The sequence below is a fragment of the Mauremys mutica genome, chromosome 5, assembly GCF_020497125.1.
Source record: "Mauremys mutica isolate MM-2020 ecotype Southern chromosome 5, ASM2049712v1, whole genome shotgun sequence".
NCBI classification, from domain to species: domain Eukaryota; kingdom Metazoa; phylum Chordata; order Testudines; family Geoemydidae; genus Mauremys; species Mauremys mutica.
This window is the reverse complement of record NC_059076.1, coordinates 76250648-76262832: the sequence shown is the minus strand read 5'-3', so window position 1 is coordinate 76262832 and position 12185 is coordinate 76250648. Positions and strand designations below refer to the sequence as shown.

The window sequence follows — 12185 nt, the reverse complement described above, 5'->3', positions numbered from 1 at the left end:
GTAAGGAACTAACAACATACAAATAGTCTGTAAAAACTTGAGATAATCACTTTCTGACTTCTGTCATGTTATCTCTTTGAATTTCTGGCTTCACTCTAAAAGCAGTCAGTTTGTTCATCTCCACTTAGAAAACAACTGCAGTTTTGTTTGTGGCATTGGTAGGAAAGACTAATGCATGAAAACATTTAAAACTAATGGAAAGCTCGTTTAACTACAGTATTAGAGCTGGGAAATTTGGCAACATTTTGGCAGCCCATTCTTAAGTGTGTGTGTAGTCACACTGAAGTTAATGGACATGTTCAAATTCTTTGGTAGATTGAGAAAATTAAAGCCCTAATCAGTGAGTCCATATTACCTCTCAATTTGTTGGGTACTGTTATAACTCCTAGAGGATGACGCCTACTTAATAATGAACTCCAGACTAATTTAATCTCTCATCACTGTAGCAAGGTATACACTGACCAAAGACCAAGCAAAAAAATAGCCTTCTGATGCTACAGAAGTGTAGAAGGTTCTAGGTACACATAGGTTAAATGGCTCCCAGCTAAGTGGGAAAAAATGCATACTAGTGATTTTATGTGGCCTGAGTCCCTTTTCTAGGGCAAAATAATCCCTCAGTGAATAGCCAAGAGGTCATATCAAGTTAACTGCTTCTTTTTATATGATCTATGTATATTCTCTTGAGCCGTAATGTGGTAGACATATACCTCCTGCCTTTGAATGCAGCAAACAGGATTACAAGCAAAATAATGCATACATTTGCTATATTTTTATATTTGCTCTACATTGTGTCTCTTCTATTTTTCTAATTTTTTTTTATTTTTGATCTTGAACATTAAAAACCAAAACAATGAAATCTGTGTCCCTATATGTTTTTTACAGCATCCCTATAACAAGACCACCCCACTTTCAGAGGTAAGAAAAAGCCATTAACCTTTGTGAATTTTCACAGTGGATGTTCACAGATTAATTTGCCACAGGTGTTTCTGTAATACGGTGCATGGGAACATTCACAGTGTCGCATAGCCCTTTCTCCTGTGGTGGTCTAGTCAGTACACTCTGGACTCTAATCTAAAACATGTAAGAATACCAGCTGGCTCAAGACTTTGTATATTGTGTTTTGTTATGCTGATTGTGCTACTTTGATGTGTTTCTTTGTTTTGCATATACATATAAAATTAGGAGGAAAACTTGAAGAGTCCATATGGGAGAACAGGAGACTCAAGACAACTTTTGGAACTGTCATTCTCCCACAGCAGCTGGGATTTTGCCATAGAATTCGTACTACATGAGCAGATGAAAGTGTCATGAGCAGTGAAACAATTTAGTCAAATCTACCCTCATTTACACCTATGCAACCCCTGCTGAAGTCAGCGGGGTTTCATAGATGTAGCTAAGGTCAGAATTTGGCCCATACTATCCTTATTTGTACATCTGTCATTCATTTAAGTTTGTTTATATTTGATTTTGAAGACATTCAAGGAGATGAGCATTAATACGAACATAATTAGATGTTAAGATGGGGATAGGACAAAGTAGCACTTAGTACAAAGAAAAGTATTTCAGGAAGAAAATCAGAAATTGTCTCTCATAGTAGATTGGGGCACTAAAGAGCCGACTTTGCAAATAATTAAAGGATCATTAAAATTACCCCAAAATATGAATATTACTGGTATTTATTACTCACTTACTTATAGAGTTCAGGGGAAATGTGTTAGAGAACGCCAATATCTTTAAATTAACCTGACCTGGAATACAGTACACTAATAGAAAGGGATCTAAAACATCTAGTCGATTGGAATCAAAATTACGTATTGGTAGGATCAAATAATACAGGAACAATGGTAAGGTAATTAAGACTACAGACCTGAAACTTTGCAAGGAAGAAAAGATGCATCTTCAGGGTCTGACTGTCCTCTCACAGCAGTGCAAATTCAGAGTAGCTCTATTAAGTCAATAGAGTTATATCTGTTTTTAACTGGTGTAACCGAATCAGGCCTTTGTTTTAACGAATTAGGTGCAATGTCAGACTATAAATTCTGATTTCACTTAAATCAGTGTAAAACCAGACTAAATCTGGACTGTCATCATTGTAAATAATATATTAGACTCTGTCCATGTCTTAAAATTAAAAATCAGACAGAATCTGTGTGAATGAAGAAACTGCAGGCAGTTCAAAAATGTACGCTTGCAGCTCAGATGCAGTTAACTCACTGCTGTTTGGTGTGGTCTTAAGAGAGAGCTTACAAATATTAATGTAATTTAGAAACGCCAAATTAAGAATTCAAAAGCCCAGCAGCTCGGTGCACAAAACTCTCCTGGATTCAATGCCCACAGGCATCCAACTGTCAGCATGGTAAAACTGTGCATTTATTTGCATTTTAAACACAATGGCAATAATTAAGAACCACCTAGACCATTTCATTGTTGTAAGCCTCAGTTGCTTCTTACCCATCTCAGATTTTTTTAAATCAGTTTCAGAAGTTAAACATAACTAAAAATAAATTTCTCTAGACTATCCAAGCAGTTTTAAGATACCCCATGTATCAGCTGCTGCTATCAGAGATTTGTTCTGTCCCTTCTTCAATCATATTAGTAAGTGAAAAAGGCACTTTTTCAATCATTATTGCACTGATAAACTAATAATCATTTAATGAGTTGGTTTGTCTGCTCCCATATCTCTGATACCTTAAATCACTATAGAAAAGAGCCTCTTGTATAATAATATAGAAAGAGGAAAAACAAATGTACCTGTTCTGAAATGTTAACTCCAGGAAAGATTTGTACTGAGAATTTATGTCATCCCTTAAATGAGAAACTGTAATCTCAGTTTGCCCCCATCCTCTCTTTGAGATAAGATTCCAAGCATTTCTCAGATAGTTGGGTATAATTTATTGTACCCACACAAAAGTCAGATCTAAATCCTTTTGGACCCTGATGCCACAAAGCAGCCATTTAGAGTTCAAAGGGGGAAGGCCTACACATGCGATTAAGTTATCACTGTTGGGGCAACTGTAACCCTTGCTGTGCTTTTTCGGCTTCTGGTATCCTAAAGATTGTGTGATGCACAAAAAAGCCCCCTCATAACTATTATATATATTTTTATTGCATAAATCACAGCAGTCACTGTGAAACACATTCAGTGAATTATTTCCTGCCACTAAAGGGGGGGAAAAATTCAAAATCTTGTTTCCTGATGACTACAAACTTCTTTTGACAAACTTCCAGTGCCAAATGTGGTTTCCATTTGCTGTTTTGGGATTTATTTGTCTATGCCAAAGTTCAGGTGTGCCAGCTCTTTGTAATAAGCCATTTGGATGAAAGCTTGGCTAGCTCAAAGGATTCTGATGTATTTTATTGCTGCCTTTTAAGATTATTGTTCAGAAATACCAAGTCTAATTTTGAAATCAATTAGCCATGCAGTCTGATGAGGTGTTGGCCCAGCTCAGGTTCACACCCGCTGTCCACAGATTATTGTTAAATTGAGTCAGGTCCTTAGTGCTGCTCTGCTTGCTGGCATCTGGTATACACATGTTTGATGTCTTCACAAAATGCCGCTGATGGCTTAAATGGCAAGGCTCTAATGAAGAAATCCTAGCAAGTTTGCTCCTGTTTGCCAGCAAAACATGCCATTTACAGTACTCTGTAAAACTTTTCCCTCCTTTAACTCTTCCATTTCAAGAAAATATAAATCTTCCACGGGAGTTGGATATTAAACAGATGTGATGGGAAGAGAATTTAATTATCTACTATCAACAAATGAGAGAAAAATACCTTCTAATTCCTGTGTCTTCCCAACAATCATATTGCATGATATCATTCCCAGAAGTGTTGCCTCCAGAAGGGAATGACATCTTCCAGCATCAACCAATCAGCATTCCAGAAGGTGAAAATTCCACTTTCCTGGTGCAATACTTTTGGGAATAGTGCCAAAACCATGTGGAGACGCATGCTGTTCAAAAGGGGTGACAGGTTGTAAAACAATCCACTGGCCTCCACACATACTGATATGTGAGAATACACTGAGTTTTCCTCTCCCTTAGCATTACTGAAGTTTTGAAACTGGTCCATCACAAAGTGTCTCATGTTAAGCCAAACAATAAATGAATAAGTAAAAGGGTTATTTTCCATGATCACTCTATAGTCTAGGAAGCTTTCCTATAGTTTTTCTAGTTTTGTGCAGAAGATCTAAGACTACAATCTCTAAGACACTTATAAATATGAATAAAAAACAACAACTTGGTGTTTATGGGAGTCAGGTGGCCAACTCTCATTGCCTGGGGTGCCTCTGAAAATCCCAGTCTTAATTCTTCTAATTGGAAATATTGTGACAAATACAGCAGAATGAACAGATCAAATATCAATAAGAAGGATGGTCCAGTGATTAGGACCCTAGCTTAAGCCATGGAAGACCTAGGTTGAATCTCTGCTTTACCACAGATTTCCTGTGTGATCTTGGGCAAGTCACTGAAGTCTGTCTGTGCCTTGGAGATCCAGGCCCGGCCCCTGGACAATGGTCATTCCCTCCTCTGATTTCCTCTTTTTCTGCTTTCTTCTACAGCACTCAAACTAACATTGTTTCCTGGTGATCTAATTGTATCCTATAGACCTAAACGTCCATAATATCTTTCCATGTAGAGCCTTCTCCTAGAAATTGCCAGCAGTCTGCTATTCTCTCTCATAGATGCCAACAACATGTATATATTAATTCGCCGATTGTATTTGTACATTCTTTTAGCATGGAGGGAAATATTCTAACACATTTCTGTAATTTTATCCCTCACTATTTATACTCACATAAACATATCTATATAAAATGTTTGCCTTAATTAATATAATGTGGCAATGATATCCACAAGTTGAATACATAGACTAGACGTGTTTTCTTTTTTCTGTCTTAAACTTGATGCCTTTTGAATTCATTACATGTTCCCTCACACTTGTGAGGAGTGATCTCGCATGGCATTCCATGCTATTCACCACTCTACATGCATTTCTGTCGTATTGTCTTACTCCTTTCCAGATAAAACAGTCAGAGACAGATTCACTCTGATGGCACAGAACTGACCCCTGACAGTCAAGATGAAGGTCTGCAACATACTACTTTCATTTTCCACAGAGCACACAGACCTAATATGGCCATCACATAATTTTTAAAGGCATAGACTAATAATTCTATCAAACCAGCCAGAACGCTAATCTGCAGCACACTGGGATACAACCCCCCGCCCTCCTCCCAAGAACGCTGCTCAAGAAAGGTAGGTGTATGTGTGAATGATGAAGGATGTCCTCCTAAGAGGAACAGGAAGAGGCATGCAGGGAGCTGATGTGGAGCAGACTACCTGGAGTCTTTATTCCTCTTCCCATTGAAGGCCAAAGAGGACAGAGCACAAGAGAACCACAGCTGAGGAGAATTCTCTCTCCACCCCAACAATTAAGACTGTCAAAAACAAACATTTAAGACCCTGTAGGCCAAAGTTCTATGTTTAAAATGGATTCTTAAATTCCTGAAAACAGGGCCTGGTGATCAGAGTTCTTGAAGTATCCTTACTCCAGACTGGCCAGAGCTTGTAAACAAAAATCCTTTCTTTAACATCCTGGAAGGTGTATTAAGGGAAACTGTATTATCTAGAATCCCATATCATTACAGAGGGCTGGAAAAAAAACCCCTGAAGTTCTGCCAAGCTTCCATTTCACTTAAATGATTCATAAATTCAATTTCAGATTTGGGGCCAAAATAAAGGTGTGCAAATGACAGCGGTTTGGCTGCCCCAGCTGTAACACTGGAATATTTAAACTAGTTTTCCTAGTTCCTGTTAGGTCTATTAAACATTGGAACTTTTTTTCATTAGGTTTATTTAGAGGTTTTTATGTTTTACTAGGATTATATTTATAGTTTTTGGTTAGTTTATATTTCACTTATGTCTAGTTATCTTATATTTAAGTAGGTTGTGATTCATATAGTGTGTACCATTGACATGATTCTGACAGACTCACTGATTGTCTTGTGATGTGCTAATAGTAGCACAAATATATTACTAGTAGCACAGCCAAATTACCATGGTTAAGGCTGTTTGCCATGAGAGCTTTCATCAAATTATATTTGGCAGACCACTGCTGGTGGAGTAAACTCTGATATAATTAATTATGCATGTAATATGTATATAACAAATGCATGAACCAAAACTAAATCATCCACAATTCTGGCAATTTTTGCAGAGTTCTTTTCATACAGTCTGACTGATGAAAAACAGGCTGGGCCTCAGGCACTTAACATGCTCACCACCATGTGATGACCACCATTATAAGCATGGTTATGGTCATTAATATCTCTATCCGACAAAATGGTACAATGTACGCATCCCTAGTGCACAGTGGTATAAAATGAAAGTCCCAGTTTATTTCAATGGGCAAACTGCAATTCCAGTTACACTCCAGATAGAGAGAATTTGTTTTGTGGAAAAAAAATTCCTTTATGTTTATGGGACTGGCTTGTCTTAGAGCAGCCATCCAGTCAAGTCAGTATGAAAAACAGGTGCAGGGAGGTCTGGACATCGATTAGCTGTTGACATTTGATGGCAGAAGTAATATTTGAGAAAGAGTTAGAAGTCAGTCTCTCAAATGCTTTTCAATTCACCCTATCCCATTTTAATAGGTGTCAAAGATTTCCTCCTTTCTGTGGTTTCTGTAATAACTAGGCATAACAAGGTAAATAAAGAGCATAAAGTTAGCCTTAACCTGACCCTGGTTACTTCTGCCAGTCCAGGCAGCACAGAATCTGTCTTTTGGGCCAGCTGTACAGCAATCTTCCTGCTGGCCACAGGAAATTATTTTTTGTTCTGAGAAAAAATGTTTTTCTTTAACTCAGTTTCCATTCTGTGCTCTGCTTAACTCTTTTGTCTATTTTTCCTTTCCCCAGAAAGCTTCACTGGACATATTCTCTACTGTACAGAGGTAGTTTGCTTCCTGAGCTAGGAGACATTGCTTACCAGTCAGCTAGGATTTTGACAAGGATGCTGAACAAGGTTGCAAGCTATCAGTCCCAAATCCCTGCCACCAGGAGATTATTTTGTTGGTTTTGTTTTTTAAATCAGTCTGCAAACTGAAGCTGACAAGTGCTATCAACACGCAGCCATTATGAATAATCTTTGATTATCTGATCCCTCCCTTCTCACTCTGACGTGCTGCTGCCTGCTCACTTGTTCTACCCTGAGTGTCCCTCCATCGTTCTTCTTGCTTTCACCTCACCCACATCAGACAGAATCTATCTCCCAGCATGTAGAAAGAGATGAGGTAGAGATCACTCATCCACACCCATAGCAAGAAGAAAAGGTTGATCCTAAAGTCTGCAGCAAGGCCCCTCATCATGGAAATTTTATGACATGTCAATGTTAGATCCTGAGGCAAAATGGAAACATAAGTTTTTATTCAATTACATATTTAAACAAATAATACAATCAACGCTGTTTTCTATAATTCAATAATGAACTAATTTTCTGAATAGTTTTCTCTACATCTCTTATTACCATAGAATTTCCAATATGCTACAGAAATCTGAAGGCCTCACTGCACTATCTAGGTCCAGTGTTCTGCAGAGTGCACAGGACCCTGGCCTTACCCATGATATATTACTGTGCTTTTTGCTACTAGCCAGATCCTAATAGTTAATAAAATAGTAATAATAATAATAATAGTACTTTGCATTTCTAGACCACCTTTGATCTCAGGATCTCAGAGTGCTTTATAATTAATGAATTGAGCCTCATAACAACCACAGCTCAATTAGTCTGGCCTCAATAGTTCTTCATGGTTTGAACAGTACAAGACACTATTATTTTGTGCTGAACAGAATAATCAAACAGATGCCAGAAAGTAAGCAGTAAGAAAGTAAGCAGTAAGAAAGTAAGCTTTCTTTGTAGTGTGTGGCAAAACCTCATTGACATTAATGGGTGCAAACTTGGATCTCAAAGAAATAGAGAGTTAAAAGTTTATGTAGAAATGTACCAAGAAATGTAAGTTCCATGATATTCATTTACCTCAAAATATATTTGAGTGTGTCTAGTGCAAGGAACAATGTGAAATTTCCACAAGAGCAAACTCCTATCTCTTCCATTATAAATGGCCTGTTGCACAACTGCCTGCCATTGAAGTCTGCTTTAAAAAAAATCCACAGGTACAACACATAGGTTAGGTCATGCACAATCAATAGTCGTGACATTCAATATTAAGACTACAATTCTGTCTTTAACTCTCCTCACTGAACCTTATGAACAGCAGCAGCAGGGGTTAAAAATGTAGTGTCACCCTGAGTTGTGAATTCAATTGGTTTTATTGTTATGCCATGATATTTAACACTGTTTCTTTCATAAAATATAGGACTAATTCCTGAGACATTAGGGATATAAGTCATGTAAATGAAAACTTGTAAATTATGTCTGTAATCTATAAATCATACAACTGATTTGGGAATCAGTGCCTTATGGCTCAGAAAGTAATAATTGTTATTAACTCCCATTTATCAGTATAAAATTGGCTAATTTAACTGACTGATTTATAAATTGATACGTTAAATTTAGTTCAATATCCTAATTTAATAATTAATCCTAATTTAATCACATATGGATGTTCAAAAAATATTAGTTCAAAAATTTCGTTCAATATCCTAATTTAATAATTAATCCTAATTTAATCACATATGGATGTTCAAAAAATATTATATTCTGGTTGGTTGATGCTCAAAGCATGCCCTTATTAAGACAGATTGTCTCCTTTCCCTTGTCCTTTTAAGAGAAGGACAAAACAAATTATATATCTCATTCATTCTGTCTGACAGAAAAGCCATGTTTCCATATAACCCCCTCCTCCAGTAATATTGAATGCTTGGCTAACCACATCATTCATTCTCTTTTTAACCTCTATGATGTCATAATCTTTTGCAGCAATAAGTGCTGATTCCTTCCTGCAGGCTTTTGGAAATCACACAGGGAGTCAGACTACTGAAGTGAAATCAAGCAATAAATCTACCAGGTAGGTTTGAGACAGAAGTTGGGAAGCGGAACAGACAGAGATTTTTGTATACATATTTCCATACTGTTCCTAAAGCACGTGGCAGGTCCCCTGAGACTTGGGGCATTCTGGTACAGGAGACTACAAATTTTGATATAGATCCATTTAAATCAAATTATAAACCCCAGTTTTTAATTAATTCAGTAAAAAAAATTAATACAATCAGCTCATTAGCCCATGTGTTATTTATTTTAGTATTAAGCTCTCCAGCTGGAGAGATGTAAGACAGTTTTGAATTAGAATAAACACATTTGTTGGATGCTGATGTTAAAAGGAATGGTCGTGAGAGAATTAACAGTGCTGATACTAAAGTCATCATCTTTAAGTTTCAGAATTAACACCCCCAGTCAGATGTGATCTTTTCAGAGCTATGTATTAGGTTGTCTATGGACCCAAGACGACAACATTGCACCAGTTTACACTCAGTTCACATTTTCATGGGTTATGAATATAATTTGTGGATTAGAAACAATTTTTATTCTAAAATGAAAGCTCAGAATCTGGAGCACCATTCCACAGCAAAAGGTGGATTCCCCAGTAAGTATCCAGGCTGTGGAATCACACAATATGTGGACTTTTTCCCATAACAGTCAGACCCATCCAAGAACATGCTCTGAAATACAGGAAAATATGAAGGGATTATTCTCAGATAACCACACAAAACTATGGTCTGAAATTTAACACATCCCTTGTATATTTTACATCATCATCATCTATCAGGCAAGCCTATATCAAGACAACTCCTTGAAAAGCCTGGTATTCATTTGGTAAATCATGATGGCTCTTGGGGCCCTGTGTACTAGTTATGAGAGCTCAAGACAGAGCAATGGGGAAAATAGCTTTCCCTAGTCTAGCCAAGTTTTAAAGAAATAATTCAGTTGGATTTGGGACCTGGTCCATGACCTCTTTTGAGCAGAAGCCAGGGTGTATACTCTATGGTCCTTAGGAATTACCTAAGCACTCTCTTTCCAAATAGGTTCAATTTCTCATTTTTTAGCAGAGTGAAAACAAACAAAAATAACCCCCGCACAACACAGCCCTAATTTGTGGCCTGATCTCATATACACTGATGTAAATCATCTGAAGTCAATGCAGTAACACCAGAGTAAAACCAGTGTGAAATCAGAACTAATCCCTCCAATCCCATGATTCTGTAATTACAGAACCACTTGAGGAACTGTAACTTAAACAAGAAGATAGCTTTAATAAATGTTGAAGAAAGAATTCAATCACCTGGATTTAAAATGCACATTCATTGTGTAGTATATTTTAGGAGCTAGGTGCATCATCTATGATACTAGTTTATTTTTTCTCTATCACTTTGTCTATAGTTTATACTGCATTCATCCTTTCTAGCCATGTGGTTCGCACCCATTTCCCTGGACATATGTTATACATCCATGTGTAGTGAGTGAGAAAAATAACATTTGATTAAAACCAGAAAAAAGCCATTAAAGATAAAAACAACTACTTTAAACTGAGGTTGTAAGTATTATTCTTTATAAAAGAATTAATTGAAATACACTTCCTAATATTTCTGACAAAGAGATCTTATATGGTACAGAACAGGATTACATTATGAAAAGGAGAGTGTGGCATTTTCAGCAGAGAAAGATTGGAGGTTGAGACTGGTAGGTAAATGAGTAAGTAGTGATGAGTGACCTTCAAAAGGGTTGGTGGCTATCTGGGTGTTTATCTGAAGATAACCCAGACTGTTTTGGTCTAGAAAGCTCATGAAAAACAGGTCTATTTCTACCTGCAAGTAAGATAAAATTATTTCAGTTTGTAACAACTTCTGCTTTTTCATATGCAACCTTACAGCCAAATAATACTCTAATTTAAAGAAAGATAAATCTTGAGTAATACCACTAGCACCAATGGAGTTATTATTTATTTATACTGATGTAAATTGGAGCACAATTTAGCTCTTGGAAGGCTAGTTATGGGGAAAAGAAACATAATTCTGTGTAACCACAGCTTAGCAGCAGATGTCTAGCCCAGATTCAAAAGTGTCTCTTGTCCATGATCAGACAAAGCTGTTTCTCTAGTTTCACTCCACTACCAAATGTATAATTTAGTTGAACCATCCTTTCCTGTCCAATGATGGACATATGAAGATTAAAATATGGCCACTAATTATAAGGCTATATGAATTTACTGAGCATATTTCAGAGGTTGCGAATCATATTAGAAAAGCTGGAAAATCTGAAATTCAGTGTGAAGCTCAGAGGGGGCAAAAATACAGATTGAAACTGAAGAAAAAAAATATACAAAACCCTGTTGATGTAAACCAACATTTTTTGCTGAACTCTAGTGTAATAACTATATAACACAAAATCAAAGTTTCAAATCCCAATGCCTTTTTATTTTGCAGGTGGAGTTCAGATCCAAATCTCAAGGACGCCCTTTGAAACTTCTAGCTTTGAGTAAGATTTTAAATTTAGGTCAGGTCTAAAACCAGAAGGTCATTCTTTTCATGTTCCAGCTAGAGGGAACCAAAGTCTTGCAAGAACAGTCATAGACACTGGATTTCAACCCAAAATAGTTAAATTCTAGTCAACAAAGATATTTTCACTTTGCAAGATGGTAGAAATCTTGTGAGATTAGTTGTAAATTGAGTTTCCCACAATTTGAGGTGGAAATCTCATGAGACCATCTGGTAACATCTACTGAAACTAAAATCTAGCCCTGATTTGCCCTGTAACCCAAACATTAGCCTAAAGCTAATTCAGATTTGGATTTGTATCCTGCCTCCTTTGTCCATTGCATGAACTGACTACCTTGATGAAAGAAGCCCTTGGACTCTTCTGTAAAGAAAGCAGAGGAATATTGTTGCTGAATAGGGTAAATTGTGATTCAGAAATAGTATTGAGATTTTCTTCTGATTGTTGTGTATTTGGTTGTCATGGTTTTGTTGCTATGGCAACTGAGTTAGATTATTATGGGTTAGCTCAACCGGTTTCAACCGGCTGAGGAGCTCTCTGTATATATGTAAATAAAATGGAGGTTTTGGTTAGCTGCCTGCTCTCTGGCCTCAAGTGATTGCTTCCTACACTGGCTGCCCCAAGGATATAACACTGATAAGTCCTGAAACCGTGAATTTTGTCGTCATAAAAATA

The 12185-nt window shown here is 36.9% G+C and overlaps 1 long non-coding RNA gene across 3 annotated transcripts in view; it reads right to left on the bottom strand.

Moving 5' to 3' along the window:
- The window catches only part of LOC123371589, a 122716-nt gene extending 110768 nt beyond the window's left edge, over window positions 1-11948 (bottom strand). For 2 of the 3 annotated variants that reach the window (XR_006579855.1, XR_006579854.1), the window contains exon 1: window positions 11847-11948. This is a non-coding gene — a long non-coding RNA (uncharacterized LOC123371589). Of the gene's footprint in view, window positions 1-1867; window positions 1942-11846 lie in introns of those variants that run through there. The other variant, XR_006579856.1, reaches the window with a different exon arrangement.
- Between the last annotated feature and the right edge of the window lie 237 nt (window positions 11949-12185).